The following is a 17,482-nucleotide window of genomic DNA, read 5'->3' as shown; positions in this document are numbered from 1 at the left end:
TTAGTAAAGTTAAAGTCCCCCATAATAATTACCCTATTACTTTCACTCCTAACCAGGATCGTCTCTGCAATCCTTTCCTCAACCTCTCTAGAACTTTTAGGAGGTCTATAAAAGACTCCCAACAGGGTGACCTCTCCTCTCGTATTTCTAATCTCCGCCCATACTACCTTAACAGACAAGTCCTCATCAAACTTCCTCTCTGACACTGTGATACAATCCTTGACTAATAATGCTATCCCTCCCCCCCTTCTACCTCCTTCTCTACTCCTACTGAAGCATTTGAACCCCGGAACCTGCAACATCCATTCCTGACCCTGCTCTATCCATGTCTCTGAAATGGCCACAACATCGAAGTCCCAGGTACTGATCCACGCTGCAAGTTCATCCACTTTATTGCGAATACTCCTGGCATTAAAGTATACGCATTTCAAACCCTGCTCCGCTTCACCCCCATGATGCCGTGCATTGCAGTCCCCATCTGTGCCCCCCTCACTTTCACCCCTGCTACTCAAGACCCCACCCCCCCTCTGAATCAGTTTAAACCCCCCTGCATAGCCTTAGCAAATTTTCCCCCAAGATATTGGTTCCCCTCTGATTCAGGTGTAGACCATCACTCCTGTAGAGGTCCCACCTTCCCCAGAATGAGCCCCAATTGCTCAAGAACCTGAACCCCTCCCTCCTGCACCATCCCCTCAGCCACGAGTTCAAACTTTCCCTCTCCCTATTCCTCTCTAAACTATCCCGTGGCACAGGCAAGAGTCCCGAGATAACCACCCTGTCCGACTTGGCCTTTAGTTTCCACCCCAACTCCATAAATTTCTGCTTAATATCCCCTTCCCTTAACCTCCCTATGTCATGCGTCCCCACATGAACTATGACTTGGGGTTGATCCCCCTCACCCTTAAGAGTCCTAAACACCCTCTCTGAGACATCCTGGACCCCAGCCCCTGGGACGCAACACACCAGCCCTGAGTCCCTACCATTACCTCTGACTCTCCTATCCGTCCCCCTAACTGTGGAGTCCCCAGTCACTAGGCCCAATCTTTTACATCCCCTATCCACCTGAGCCTTCACACTAGGCTCACCCCCAGAGACCTGCTCCCTTCGGTTATCCCCAGTTGATTCTTCCTCAACTGTAGCCTCCAGGACAGGAAACCTATTTTGGAGGGGAACAGCCCCAGGGGATTGTCCCCCACTTGCTTCTTTCCCCTCCTCCTGGCAGTGACCCAAGACTCATTTTTAGGAGTGACTATCTCTTGTAACTCCTATCGATGTCCTCCTCCGCCTCCCGAATTATCCCGAGTTCCTCCAATTCCAGCTCCAAGGGGCAGCGTTCCTAAAGCTCGTAGCTTTTGCTTCCAAATAAACCTGTTGGACTTTAACCTGCTGTTGTCAGACTTGTAACGGTGTCCACTCGTGGTCTCAGAGGATACCTCCACAGATTTGACAATAAAAGTTTATCGAAATAAGGTTTCCAGACAACGGTTTGGAAATAAACTCCCTCCCAGAACAAGCTGTGGGAGGGTCGGTGCCGAGGGAGCGCCGCACTGTGGGAGGGTCGGTGCCGAGGGAGCGCCGCACTGTGGGAGGGTCAGTGCTGAGGGAGCGCCGCACTGTGGGAGGGTCGGTGCTGAGGGAGCGCCGCACTGTGGGAGGGTCAGTGCTGAGGGAGCGCCGCACTGTGGGAGGGTCAGTGCTGAGGGAGCCCCGCACTGTGGGAGTGTCAGTGCTGAGGGAGTCCTGCACTGTGGGAGGGTCAGTGCTGAGGGAGTGCCGCACTGTGGGAGGGTCAGTGCTGAGGGAGCGCCGCACTGTGGGAGGGTCAGTGCTGAGGGAGCGCCGCACTGTGGGAGGGTCAGTGCTGAGGGAGCGCCGCACTGTGGGAGGGTCAGTGCCAAGGGAGCGCCGCACTGTGGGAGGGTCGGTGCCGAGGGAGCGCCGCACTGTGGGAGGGTCGGTGCCGAGGGAGCGCCGCACTGTGGGAGGGTCGGTGCCGAGGGAGGGCCGCACTGTGGGAGGGTCGGTGCCGAGGGAGCGCCGCACTGTGGGAGGGTCAGTGCTGAGGGAGCGCCGCACTGTGGGAGGGTCAGTGCTGAGGGAGCGCCGCACTGTGGGAGGGTCAGTGCCAAGGGAGCGCCGCACTGTGGGAGGGTCGGTGCCGAGGGAGCGCCGCACTGTGGGAGGGTCGGTGCCGAGGGAGCGCCGCACTGTGGGAGGGTCGGTGCCGAGGGAGGGCCGCACTGTGGGAGGGTCGGTGCCGAGGAAGCGCCGCACTGTGGGAGGGTCGGTGCCGAGGGAGCGCTGCACTGTGGGAGGGTCGGTGCCGAGGGAGCGCCGCACTGTGGGAGGGTCAGTGCTGAGGGAGCGCCGCACTGTGGGAGGGTCAGTGCCGAGGGAGCGCCGCACTGTGGGAGGGTCAGTGCCAAGGGAGCGCCGCACTGTGGGAGGGTCGGTGCCGAGGGAGCGCCGCACTGTGGGAGGGTCGGTGCCGAGGGAGCGCCGCACTGTGGGAGGGTCGGTGCTGAGGGAGCGCCGCACTGTGGGAGGGTCAGTGCTGAGGGAGCGCCGCACTGTGGGAGGGTCGGTGCCGAGGGAGCGCCGCACTGTGGGAGGGTCAGTGCTGAGGGAGCGCCGCACTGTGGGAGGGTCAGTGCTGAGGGAGCGCCGCACTGTGGGAGGGTCGGTGCCGAGGGAGCGCCGCACTGTGGGAGGGTCGGTGCTGAGGGAGCGCCGCACTGTGGGAGGGTCAGTGCTGAGGGAGCGCCGCACTGTGGGAGGGTCGGTGCTGAGGGAGCGCCGCACTGTGGGAGGGTCGGTGCTGAGGGAGCACCGCACTGTGGGAGGGTCAGTGCCGAGGGAGCGCCGCACTGTGGGAGGGTCAGTGCCGAGGGAGCGCCGCACTGTGGGAGGGTCGGTGCCGAGGGACCCTCCCACAGTGCGGCACTCCCTCAGCACTGACCCTCTGACAGAGACCGAGTCAGATTTAAATCCAGAATCTTGTGACTATGATGAATGATTGGGGAATGTTGAGGTGCGTTGGATGATGTTGACTGTGAGAATCTATTCACTGTCCGGAACAGTTGGACTCGAGGCTACAGCTTGTTCTGGGAGGGAGTTTATTTCCAAACCGTTGTCTGGAAACCTTATTTCGATAAACTTTTATTGTCAAATCTGTGGAGGTATCCTCTGAGACCACGAGTGGACACCGTTACAAGTCTGACAACAGCAGGTTAAAGTCCAACAGGTTTATTTGGAAGCAAAAGCTACGAGCTTTAGGAACGCTGCCCCTTGGAGCTGGAATTGGAGGAACTCGGGATAATTCGGGAGGCGGAGGAGGACATCGATAGGAGTTACAAGGAGATAGTCACTCCTAAAAATGAGTCTTGGGTCACTGCCAGGAGGAGGGGAAAGAAGCAAGTGGGGGATCAATCCCCTGGGGCTGTTCCCCTCCAAAATAGGTTTCCTGTCCTGGAGGCTACAGTTGAGGAAGAATCAACTGGGGATAACCAAAGGGAGCAGGTCTCTGGGGGTGAGCCTAGTGTGAAGGCTCAGGTGGATAGGGGATGTAAAAGATTGGGCCTAGTGACTGGGGACTCCACAGTTAGGGGGACGGATAGGAGAGTCAGAGGTAATGGTAGGGACTCAGGGCTGGTGTGTTGCGTCCCAGGGGCTGGGGTCCAGGATGTCTCAGAGAGGGTGTTTAGGACTCTTAAGGGTGAGGGAGATCAACCCCAAGTCATAGTTCATGTGGGGACGCATGACATAGGGAGGTTAAGGGAAGGGGATATTAAGCAGAAATTTATGGAGTTGGGGTGGAAACTTAAGGCCAAGTCGGACAGGGTGGTTATCTCGGGACTCTTGCCTGTGCCACGGGATAGTTTAGAGAGGAATAGGGAGAGGGAAAGTTTGAACTTGTGGCTGAGAGGATGGTGCAGGAGGGAGGGGTTCAGGTTCTTGAGCAATTGGGGCTCATTCTGGGGAAGGTGGGACCTCTACAGGAGTGATGGTCTACACCTGAATCAGAGGGGAACCAATATCTTGGGGGGAAAATTTGCTAAGGCTATGCAGGGGGGTTTAAACTGATTCAGAGGGGGGGGTGGGATCCTGAGTAGAGGGGGTGAAAGTGAGGGGGGCACAGATGGGGACTGCAATGCACGGCATTGTGGGGGTGGGGCGGAGCAGGGTTTGAAATGCGTATACTTTAATGCCAGGAGTATTCGCAATAAAGTGGATGAACTTGCAGCGTGGATCAGTACCTGGGACTTCGATGTTGTGGCCATTTCAGAGACATGGATAGAGCAGGGGCAGGAATGGATGTTGCAGGTTCCGGGGTTCAAATGCTTCAGTCGGAGTAGAGAAGGAGGTAGAAGGGGGGGAGGGATAGCATTATTAGTCAAGGATTGTATCACGGTGTCAGAGAGGAAGTTTGATGAGGACTTGTCTGTTAAGGTAGTATGGGCGGAGATTAGAAATAGGAGAGGAGAGGTCACCCTGTTGGGAGTCTTTTATAGACCTCCAAAAAGTTCTAGAGAGGTTGAGGAAAGGATTGCAGAGACGATCCTGGTTAGGAGTGAAAGTAATAGGGTAATTATTATGGGGGACTTTAACTTTACTAATATTGATTGGAATTGCTATAGCTCTAGCTCATTAGAGGGGTCAGTTTTTGTACAAAGTGTGCAGGAAGGTTTTTTGACTCAGTATGTAGATAGGCCAACTAGAGGTGAGGCTATATTGGATTTGGTGCTGGGAAATGAGCCAGACCAGGTGCTAGACTTGGAAGTTGGTGTGCATTTTGGTGATAGTGACCACAATTCGGTTACGTTCACCTTAGTGATGGAAAGGGATAGGCATGAACCTCGGGTCAGTAGTTTTAGCTGGGGGAAGGGTAATTATGAGGCTATTAGGAGAGAATTAGGGAGCATAGGTTGGACTAGGAAACTACAGGGGCTGGGAACATCCGAAATGTGGAGTTTATTCAAGGAACAGCCACTGCGAGTCCTTGATAAGTATGTCCCTGTCAGGCAAGGAGGAAATGGTTGAGTAAGGGAACCGTGGTGCACTAAAAAAGTTGATTCACTGGTTAAAAGGAAAAAGGAGGCTTATGTCAGGATGAGACTTGAGGGCTCAGGTAGTGCACTGGAAAGCTATAGATTAGCCAGGAGGGAGCTGAAGAGTGAGTTAAGAAGAGCTAAAAGAGGACACGAGAAGACTTTGGCTGATAGGATTAAGGAGAATCCTAAAGCTTTCTTTAGATATGTTAAGAATAGAAGATTGGTTAGGGCAAGATTAAGGCCAGTCAGAGACAGCAGTGGGAAGTTATGTGTGGAGCCGGAAGAGATTGGACAGGCACTGAACAAATATTTCTCGTCGGTATTCACGCAGGGAGACGTAAATGTAGCTGTGGAGAACACTGGGTTACAGGGTTGTAAACTGGATAGTATTGAAGTAGATAAGGAGGATGTGCTAGATATTCTTGAGGGTTTGAAAATAGATAAGTCCCCTGGGCCGGACGGGATTTACCCTAGGATTCTCTGGGAGGCAAGAGAGGCGATTGCAGAGCCTCTGGCTCTGATCTTCAGGTCGTCGTTGGTCACAGGTATAGTGCCAGAAGACTGGAGGATAGCGAATGTTGTCCCATTGTTTAAGAAGGGGAATAGAGACTTCCCTGGGAATTATAGACCGGTGAGTCTTACTTCTGTTGTGGGCAAAGTATGAGAAAAAATTATTAGGTATAGGATTTATAGTTATTTGGAGAGTAATGAGTTGATTGGAGACAGTCAGCACGGTTTTGTGAAGGGTAGGTCGTGCCTTACTAACCTTATTGAGTTTTTTGAGAAAGTGACCAAAGAGGTGGATGGGGGTAAGGCAGTTGACGTGGTGTATATGGATTTTAGTAAGGCGTTTGATAAGGTTCACCATGGAAGGCTTCTGCAGAAAATGCAGATGTATGGGATTGGGGGTGATTTAGTTAATTGGATCAGGAATTGGCTAGCGGATAGGAGACAGAGGGTGGTGGTTGATGGAAAGTATTCGTCATGGAGTTCAGTTACGAGTGGTGTGCCTCAGGGATCTGTTTTGGGGCCACTGCTGTTTGTAATTTTTATAAATGATCTGGATGAGGGTATAGAAGGATGGATTAGTAAATTTGCTGATGACACCAAAGTCGGAGGTGTGGTAGATAGTGAGGAAGGGTGTCATAGTTTACAGGGTGACTTGGACAAGTTGCAGAGCTGGGCCGAGAGGTGGCAGATGGAGTTTAATGTGGAAAAGTGTGAGGTAATTCACTTTGGTAGGAATAACAGATGTGTAGAGTATAGGGCTAACGGTAGGACTCTGAATAGTGTGGATGAACAGAGGGATCTAGGTGTATGTGTACATAGATCCCTGAAAGTTGGGAATCAAGTAGATGGGGTTGTTAGGAAGGCATACGGTGTCTTGGCGTTTATTGGTAGGGGGATTGAATTTAGGAGTCGCAGCGTCATGTTGCAACTGTACAAAACTCTGGTGCGGCCGCACTTGGAGTACTGTGTGCAGTTCTGGTCCCCACATTATAGGAAGGATGTGAAGGCTTTGGAGAGGGTGCAGAGGAGGTTTACCAGGATGTTGCCTGGTATGGAGGGGAGGTCCTATGAGGAGAGACTGAGGGATTTGGGGTTGTTTTCGCTAGAAAGAAGGCGGCTGCGAGGGGACCTTATTGAAACATATAAGATGATTAGAGGTTTAGATAGGGTGGACAGTGATAGCCTTTTTCCTCGGATGGAGAAAGCTAGCACGAGGGGGCATGGCTTTAAATTAAGGGGTGGTAGTTATAGGACGGATGTCAGGGGTAGGTTCTTTACCCAGAGGGTGGTAAGGGATTGGAATGCCCTGCCTGCTGCAGTTGTAAATGCGCCTAGTTTGGGGGCGTTTAAGAGATCCGTGGATAGGTTTATGGATGGAAAGGGATTGGTTTAGGTTAGTGGGTCATTGTTTTTTAACTGGTCGGCGCAACATCGTGGGCCGAAGGGCCTGTTCTGCGCTGTGATGTTCTATGTTCTAAGGTAAGTGGGAGTTGTGTTCACAAACAGGGCATATAAAAACACAAACTCAATTTACAGAATAATGGTTGGAATGCGAGTCTTTACAGGTAATCAAGTCTTAAAGATACAGACAATGTGAGTGGAGAGAGGGTTAAGCACAGGTCAAAGAGATATGTATTGTCTCCAGACAGGACAGTACAAATTCCAAAAGCTAGTGGCTTTTGCTTCCAAATAAACCCGTTGGACTTTAACCTGATGTTGAGAGACTTCTCACTGTGTTTACCCCAGTCCAACGCCGGCATCTCCACATCATGGAGAGTGGAGGCAGTTCTGATCAGATTGGAGGAGGTTTCTACCAGAAAACAGTTTGTGAATCTCTGTGTTTTTTCTCGTGCCGTCTCTGGATGTTTTGTAAATTAATCAGTGCTGTTTGTCAATGCTCCTGCCTCATCTCAGGTATTTTCCTTAACTGCTACCTTTCCCACGTTCCTGCTCCTGTGTGTCACAGATTCTGGGGAAACACCTGAGCAAAACCAGCTCTCAGTGAGGAAGTGGAGCAAAGAAAATCTGATGTGGATGTGCCGGCGTTGGACTGGGGTAAACACAGTAAAATGTCTGACAACACCAGGTTAAAGTCCAACAGGTTTATTTGGTAGTAAACTCACTAGCTTTCGAGGTTACCCCCTTCACCTGAAAAATAAACAGGAAATACCAGAAAAACAGGAGCTCAAAATAGAAACAAAATCCCCATCTCTCCTAAAAGTGACAGCCTGGATCAGGGGTCAGATTATAAACTGGTGTCACTCTGATCTCGGGTGTCGTAATCGGCTGGGACAGGAATCTGGAGAATTCTTCAAACCAGAGCTCACAGCTTAGAGAATCATAGAATCCCTACAGAGCAGAAGGAGGCTATTCAGCCCATCGAGTCTGCACTGACCACAATCCCACCCAGGTCTTATCCCCGTAACCCCATACATTTACCCTAGCCAGTCCCCCTGACATTAAGGGGGAATTTAGCACGGCCAATGCACCCTAACCCGCACATCTTTCAGACTGTGGGAGGAAACCGGAGCACCCGGAGGAAACCCACGCAGACACAGGGAGAATGTGCAGACTCCACACAGACAGTGACCCGAGCCGGGAATCGAACCCAGGTCCCTGACCCTGTGAGGCAGCAGCGATAACCCACTGTGCCGTTGTGTTGAGCTTCTAAACTCTTCCCTGTTGGAGATGGTCACAGGCGCCCAGTTTGGGTTTTTCCAGGGTCACTCAGCTCCTGACCTCATTCCAGCCTCGATTCCAACACGGACAAAGGAGCGGAATTCCGGAGGGGAGGTGAGAGAGGGACAGCCCCTGAGATCAAGGCCAAGCTTGTATCTGGAACAAGAGGCAGTAGTAGAGGCGGGTACAATTTTATCTTTTAAAAGCATTGAGATAGTTACATGGGTATGATGGGTATAGAGGGATATGGGCCACATGCAGGGAATTGGGATTAATTTAGGGGATTGAAAAGAAAAAGGGGCATGGACAAGTTGGGCCAAAGAGCCTGTTTCTATGCTGTAAACCTCTATGTCTCTAAGGCCACATTCGACTGAGCGTGGCATCAAGGAGACACAGCCAAACTGGGATCAGTAAATACCAGGGGAAACTCTGCGCTGGTGGGAGTCATACCTGGTACACAGGAAGATGGTTGTGGTGTTTGAAGGGTCAGTCATCTCAGCTCCAGGACATCACTGCAGGAGTTCCCCAGGGTCAGTGTCCTCAACCAACTCAAAAACTGCTGCTGTCAGACTTTTGAATGGACCTACCTCACATTAAGCCGATCTTTCTCTACAGCCTGCTATGACTGTAACACTACATTCGGCACCCTCTCATTTCCTTTTTTCAAACCCCTAAGATAATCCCAATTGCCCAGATTTGGCCCATATCCCTCTGTACCCATCGTACCCATGTAACTGTCTAAATGCTTTTTAAAAGATAAAATTGTACCTGCCTCTACTTCTGGCAGCTTGTTCCAGACACTCACCACCCTCTGTGTGAAAACGAATCGTCCCTCTGGATCCTTTTGTATCTCTCCCCTCTCACCTTAAACCTGTGCCCTCTAGTTTTAGACTCCCCTACCTTTGGGAAAAGATATTGACTATCTCGCTGATCTGTGCCCCTCATTATTTTATAGACCTCTATCAGATCACCCCTCAGCCTCCTACACTCCAGAGAAGAAAGTCCCAGTCTATCCAGCCTCTCCTTATAACTCACATGTATCTGATTTGGGAATCCCTGTTTGTGAAAGTGGAGATTAATAACGACACATTTCCTGCAGGTATTCTCATTGTAATGTGGAATCAGGGTCAGCTCATCTCCAGAAGGAAACAAAATTCACGGGATTAGAAATCCGCTTGTCTCTTCAATTACACACACATCTTGTCTAAGCGTGTCCAACCTCAGAAGCCACTCTCAGAGTTGAGCTTTGCTTTTGGAAGTCAGGCATTTACAGAATCAATGCTTTCCCATTCACTGCTTATCACGGTACAGTGGGTTAACACTGCTGTCTCACAGTGCCAGGGACCCGGGTTCGATTCCCCGGGGGGGGGGCACGGTGACACAGTGGGTTAGCACTGCTGTCTCACAGCACCACGGACCCGGGTTCGATTCCCCGGGGGGGCACGGTGACACAGTGGGTTAGCACTGCTGCCTCACAGTGCCAGGGACCCGGGTTCGATTCCCCGGGGGGGCACGGTGACACAGTGGGTTAGCACTGCTGCCTCACAGCGCCAGGGACCCGGGTTCCATACCAGCCTTGGGTCACTGTCTGTGTGGAGTCTGCACATTCTCCCTGTGTCTGTGTGGGTTTCCTCTGGTTTCCTCCCACAGTCTGAAAGACGTGCTGGTTAGCGTGCATTGGCCGTGCTAAATTCTCCCTCAGTGTAACCCAAACAGGAGTGTGGTGACTGGGGGATTTTCACAGTAACTTCATTGCAGTGTTAAGGTAAGCTGACTTGCGACATTAATAAATAAATAAACTTTAAATAAATAAGATAAACTTTATTCCTTGCAGTGTAGGAGAATGAGGGGTGACATTACTGAGGCGGATTAACTCACGAGGGACAGAGATAGGATGAACGCACAGAGTCTTTTTCCCAGGGAAGGGGAATGGAAAACTAGAGGGCAGTGGTTAAAGGTGAGAGGGGAAAGATTTCAAAGGGATACGAGGGGTGACCTCTTCACACAGAGGGTGGTGCGGATATGGAATGGGCTGCCAGAGAAAGTGGTTGAGGCAGGTTCAATAACAACATTTAAAAAGCATTTGGATAAGTACATGGATGGGAAAGGGTTAGAGGGGTACAGACCAAACACGGGGAATTGGGACTAGCTGGAGGGACAGCATGGAGCAGTGGGGCTGAAGGGCCTGTTTCCCTGCTGTATTGCTCTGGGATTCGATAACATGCTGTCACTCACTCCTGATCACCAACAAACTCAGGCAATGGAATCAGGAGAGTTCCACTGACAGTTTCGTAACACAAAGTAGACCAAATCAAACAGGATTTACCTGCTCCTGGTAAGTGATTTCCAACAACATTCTTCTGCTGCTCAGAGGGACTTTCCACAGCTTGTAAAACGATTTGCCTTCAAAAACCCCTCCGTCAAAGCAACAAAGCACGTTCCATCAGCTCAGCTTGACTGAAGGGCAGGGGGAGGAACGGGATTTGTTGTGAAATCAGCAGCAGATCAGTTCCTGTGGAAGGACAGAATCCTGTGCCCTCCCCCACGGGGCCCTGGGGGGATGTGGGGGGGTGGAGATGGTTCATTGGGCAGGAACCCGGATTAGTTAATAACCAGCGACGGGCCTCATGTCACCATTACTGGTTTGAACCCAGTGACAGGGTGAGAGAACAAGTGACCAGACCCACCGTCACCTCCACAAGACTCTGTCCATTTTCTCTGTCCACACTAACGTTGCTGAGTATTTCCGGCATTTTCCAACTCCTCAGATACTGAAGCAGTCCGTGTCCAAACGCAGTGAGATCCGGACAATATCCAGGCTCAGGCTGACAATCGGCAGTAACATTCACCCCACACAGTGCCAGGCAACGACCATCTCCAATAAGAGACACTTCAACCATCACACCATGATGTTCAGTGGTGTCACCATCACTGAATCCCCCCCACTATCAACATCCTGGGGGTTACCATCACTGAATCCCCCCCACTATCAACATCCTGGGGGTTACCATCACTGAATCCCCCCACTGTCAACATCCTGGGGGTTACCATCACTGAATCCCCCACTGTCAACATCCTGGGGGTTACCATCACTGAATCCCCCCACTATCAACATCCTGGGGGTTACCATCACTGAATCCCCCCCACTATCAACATCCTGGGGGTTACCATCACTGAATCCCCCCCACTATCAACATCCTGGGGGTTACCATCACCGAATCCCCCCCACTATCAACATCCTGGGGGTTACCATCACTGAATCCCCCCCACTATCATCATCCTGGGGGTTACCATCACTGAATCCCCCCACTATCAACATCCTGGGGGTTACCATCACTGAATCCCCCACTGTCAACATCCTGGGGGTTACCATCACTGAATCCCCCCACTATCAACATCCTGGGGGTTACTATCACTGAATCCCCCCCACTATCAACATCCTGGGGGTTACCATCACTGAATCCCCCCACTATCAACATCCTGGGGGTTACCATCACTGAATCCCCCCACTATCAACATCCTGGGGGTTACCATCACTGAATCCCCCCACTATCAACATCCTGGGGGTTACCATCACTGAATCCCCCACTATCAACATCCTGGGGGTTACCATCACTGAATCCCCCCCACTATCAACATCCTGGGGGTTACCATCACCGAATCCCCCCACTGTCAACATCCTGGGGGTTACCAAAACTGAATCCCCCACTGTCAACATCCTGGGGGTTACCATCACTGAATCCCCCACTATCAACATCCTGGGGGTTACCATCACTGAATCCCACCACTATCAACATCCTGGGGGTTAGCATCACTGAATCCCCCCACTATCAACATCCTGGGGGTTACCATCACTGAATCCCCCACTATCAACATCCTGGGGGTTACCATCACTGAATCCCCCCACTATCAACATCCTGGGGGTTACCATCACTGAATCCCCCCACTATCAACATCCTGGGGGTTACCATCACTGAATCCCCCCACTGTCAACATCCTGGGGGTTACCATCACTGAATCCCCCCCACTATCAACATCCTGGGGGTTACCATCACTGAATCCCCCCCACTATCAACATCCTGGGGGTTACCATCACTGAATCCCCCCCACTATCAACATCCTGGGGGTTACCATCACTGAATCCCCCCCACTATCAACATCCTGGGGGTTACCATCACTGAATCCCCCCACTATCAACATCCTGGGGGTTACCATCACTGAATCCCCCCCACTATCAACATCCTGGGGGTTACCATCACTGAATCCCCCACTGTCAACATCCTGGGGGTTACCATCACTGAATCCCCCCCACTATCAACATCCTGGGGGTTACCATCACTGAATCCCCCCACTATCAACATCCTGGGGGTTACCATCACTGAATCCCCCCACTATCAACATCCTGGGGGTTACCATTGACGAGAAACTCAGCTGGTCTCACCACATAAACACAGTGGCTACAAGAGCAGGTCAGAGACTAGGAATACTGCAGCGACTAACTCACCTCCTGACTCCCCAGAGCCTGTCCGTCATCTATAAAGCACAAGTCAGGAGTGTGATGGAATACTCTCCACTTTCCTGGATGGGGGCAGCTCCAACAACACTCAAGAAGCTCAACACCATCCAAGACACAGCAGCCCACTTGATTGGCACCACATCTACAAACATTCAATCCCTCCACCACCAATGTTCAGCAGCGACAAAATACACTGCAATAATTCACCAAAGATCCTTAGACAGCACCTTCCAATCCAATGGCCATTTCCATCTAGAAGGACAAGGGCAGTAGATACCTGGGGAACAGCACCGCCTGGAGGTTCCCCTCCGAGTCACTCACCATCCCGACTGGGAAATATATCGCCATTGAGAGTTCAGCCACTTCATCTCAACGATTATATTAATGAGAAGATTTCAGACTGTGATTGGTGTTGGAAGCCTCACTGTCAAAGAGCAAAGAACAACACAGCACAGGAAACAGGCCCTTCGGCCCCAGTGAGCTATCATACACGGGGAAATGTATTCTCCATTCCAGCAGCAAGCTCATCTAAAAAACAATTTGTCCTTAAAAATGTCGTTCCTTCACAGTCACTGGGTCAAAATCCCAGAATTCCCTCCCTAACGACATTGTGGATCAACCCACAGCACGTGGACTGCAGCGATTCAAGAAAGTAGCTCACCCCCACCTCCTCAAGGACAGCCAGGGTCAGGATGTCCAGCGTCAGGATGGATTTTCAGCACTCTGTCCTCCGTCCAGCGCCACCCCTGAGCTGGGCGTTGATTTGTCTTCCCTTCTTGGATCTAAATAAATCAGCTCAGATATACTACAAACAGTGGGAAGTGACAGCTGTAACAACCAGGAGAGGAGAGACTGAATAAACTAGGCTTGTACTCGTTAGAGTTTAGAAGAATGAGGGGAGATCTCATTGAGACGTATAAGATGATGAATGGGATGGATAGGATAGAGGTGGAGAGACTCTTCCCACTCAAAAAAGACAGTAGGACTAGGGGGCACAGCCTCAAGATAAAAGGGGGGGGGTTTAGAACGGAGTTGAGGAGGAACTTCTTCACTCAAAGGGTGGTGAATCTCTGGAATTCTCTGCCCGTTGAAGTGGTGGAGGCTGCCTCGCTAAATATTTTTAAGACGCGGGTTGATGGGTTTTTGATAAGAGAGGGGATTAAGGGTTATGGAGAGAGAGCGGGAAAGTGGAACTGAGCCACAACAGATCAGCCATGATCTTATTGAATGGCGGGGCAGGCTCGAAGGGCTAGATGGCCTACTCCTGCTCCTATTTCTTATGTTCTTATGTTAACCTGTTTTTATTATATATAGTTGCTGTTGTGATGAGCTGCAGTGTTCGAGTCACATTAACAAGTCTGAGAGGGTCAGTCTGCTCACGGCCGCAGTGGAGAGTGGTTGAATTTTTTGTTCTTGTTTCAAGCCCCTAAAAAAATGCCAAAAAGAAAGATTATATTTAACCATGAATGGGCTTAAGAATGTGGATTTGTTGCTAAGAGCAGGAAAGATGATTTTCATGTTTTTTTATTCACTGTGTGATGTGGAGATTAAGGGGAAAAGTTGAATGATGAACTACCACAGATAAAATGATCACTTGCACTGCTGGTATCATTGGTAACATTTTTCTTCCCAGCTCAATCAACACAAGATAATAAACGGCAGACCTGTGGAAAGTGCATCTTTCTGTGAAGGAGCAATATTCAAAGGGTTAATTGTGGAGAAAAAGTTGACAAAGAAACATAGAGTGACTCATGGATAGGGAAAGATGTAACATGTGGGAAAATTAAAACAAAAGTTCTGTGTGAAAGTATTTTGCATTGTTTTCTGTACGAAAGAATGTGGAGTTTATGAAAGAATGTGGCAAAGAGTTTCCCAATACTTCTGAGATACTTCCACTGTGAGAAGGGAGTGTGTTAGTTGACTTTTACATCAGATACTGATTAAACCAGGCAGGTCAGGTCTGGATCTGAACAAAGTATCTGCACACACTGCTGATAGTGTACGCGTAAACTGGACAGTGTTTATCAAAAACTAAAAATGGCTCTAAAGAGCATTATTGCTGCAAACTGTCTGGCCCAGATTTTGTACAATTCAACAAGAATCACTACAGGAAAACTAGAGTTGATGTTGAAAATATTGTGCTGAAAATGTACAACCATCTGAGCTAAAAGAACAGAAGAGTTAATGGAATCCTGTCAATTGGTGGATGTTGATCATTGTAATCTGTTACAACTTGTTGTGAGTAGATGGCTCTCTCTTTTGCCATCTATTGACAGAATACTTAAGTGCTGGGAAGTCCTAAAAGGTTATTTTCAGAGTCTAAACATGGATCATGGAACCTTACAGCCCAGTACAGGCCCTTTGGCCCTCAATGTTGTGCCAACCTGTGAAACAAATCTAAAGCCCATCTAACCTACACTATTCCAATATCATCCATATGTTTATCCAATCACCATTTAATTGATCAAAATGTTGGCGAGTCCACTACTGTTGCAGGCAGGGCACCCTTACTACTCTCTGAGTAAAGAACCTACCTCTGACATCTGTCCTATATCTATCACCCCTCAATTTAAAGCTATGTCCCCTCATGCTGGCCATCTCCATCTGAGGAAAAAGGCCCTCACTATCCACCCCATCTAATCCTCTGATCATCTTGCATGCCTCTATTAAGTCACCTCTTATCCTTCTCTCTAACAAAAACAGCCTCAAGTCCCTCAACCTTTCCTCATAAGACCTCCCCACCATCCCAGGCAACATTCTGGTAAACCTCCTCTGCACCCTTTCTAATGCTTCCACATCCTTCCTCTAATGCTGCGACCAGAACTGTACGCAATACTCCAAGTGCGGCCGCACCAGAGTTTTGTACAGCTGTAACATGACCTCACGGCTCCAAAATTCAATCCCTCTAACAATAAAAGCTAACACAATGTACGCCTTCTTAACAACCCTATCAACCTGGGTACCAACTTTCAGGGATCTATGCACATGTACCCCGAGATCTCTCTGCTCATCCACACGACCAAACTCACCATTAGCCCAGTACTCTGCAATCCTGTTACTCTTACCAAAGTGAATCACTTCATTTTTCCACATGAAACTCCATTTGCCACCTCTCAGCTCTGCAGCTTATCTATGTCCCTCTAATCTGCATCATCCATCCTCACTGTCCACAACTCCTCCGACTTTAGTGTCATCCACAAATTTACTAACCCATCCTTCTACACCCTCATCCAGGTCATTTATAAAAATGACAAACAGCAGTGGCCCCAAAACAGATCCCTGCGGTACCTACACCACTAGTAACTGAACTCCAGGATGAACATTTCCCATCAACCAGCACCCTCTGTCTTCTTACAGCTAGCCAATTCCTGATCCAAACTGCTAAATCACCCTCAATCCCTTGCCTCCATATCTTCTGCAATAGCTTACTGTGGGGAACCTTATCAAACACTTTGCTAAAATCCATATACACCACATCAACTGCTTTACCCATATCCACCTCTTTGGTCACCTTCTCAAAATCACTCAATTAGGTTTGTGAGGCACGACCTACCCTTCACAAAACCGTGTTGACTGTCCGTACTCAAATTATTTCTTTCTAGATGATTATAAATCCTATCTCTTATAATCCTTTCCAAAACTTTGCCCACCACAGAAATAAGGCTCACTGGTCTATAATTCCCAGGGTTGTCTCTACTCCCCTTCTTGAACAAGGGGACAACATTTGCTATCCTCCAGTCTTCTGGCACTATTCCTGTAGACAGTGACAACCTAAAGATCAAAGCCAAAGGCTCTGCAATCTCCTCCCTAGTCTCCCAGAGAATCCTAGGGTAAATCCCATCCGGCCCAGGGGACTTATCTATTTTCAAACTTTCCAGAATTGCTAACACCTCCTCCTTATGAACTTCAATCCCGTCTATCCTAATAGCCTGTATCTCAGTATTCTCCTCCATAACATTGTCTTTTTCCTGTGTGAATACTGGGTGAGGAGGAGTGCCCCCCTGGGTGCTGGGTGGGGAGGAGTGCCCCCCTGGGTACTGGGTGAGGAGGAGTGCCCCCCTGGGTACTGGGTGGGGAGGAGTGCCCCCCTGGGTGCTGGGTGGGGAGGAGTGCCCCCCTGGGTACTGGGTGAGGAGGAGTGCCCCCCTGGGTGCTGGGTGGGGAGGAGTGCCCCCCTGGGTACTGGGTGAGGAGGAGTGCCCCCCTGGGTACTGGGTGGGGAGGAGTGCCCCCCTGGGTGCTGGGTGGGGAGGAGTGCCCCCCTGGGTGCTGGGTGAGGAGGAGTGCCCCCCTGGGTACTGTGCCAGTGCTTTAGGGAATTCCTGTGAATTGTCAGAGATCTATTTCTCCTTCCTCAGACACTCTCTGAAATTGTACTCAGACACTATTGGAGCAAAAGAAGCCAAATCATTCAGCATAATTTCAGTATTGAAACTAACGGCTGAAGTGAAAAGTGAAGCTGTGAGCAGGGTGAAGTTACTCTGACTTTGCAGTAAACACCAAACTTAGGCAGTTTATCCCTGGAGTGTCTCAGAAATGTGGAGCTGACGTTATTGCTGTGGGTGAGTCACAAAGCTCTGAAGTGACAGGTTTAATTCTCTGAAAACGTTCATAACAAAATTGAGCTTTACAAGTGTCATACCTTCTGGAGTATTCTGTGATGCTGTCAAGGCTTGTAACCTTTAAGGTATTGACATGGATGAGTTATATGAGGAGTGTGGGATTG

This window comes from Carcharhinus amblyrhynchos, unplaced genomic scaffold (assembly GCF_965287045.1).
Source record: "Carcharhinus amblyrhynchos unplaced genomic scaffold, sCarAmb.v2.hapA scaffold_90, whole genome shotgun sequence".
NCBI lineage: Eukaryota > Metazoa > Chordata > Chondrichthyes > Carcharhiniformes > Carcharhinidae > Carcharhinus > Carcharhinus amblyrhynchos.
This window is presented reverse-complemented; position numbering follows the sequence as displayed.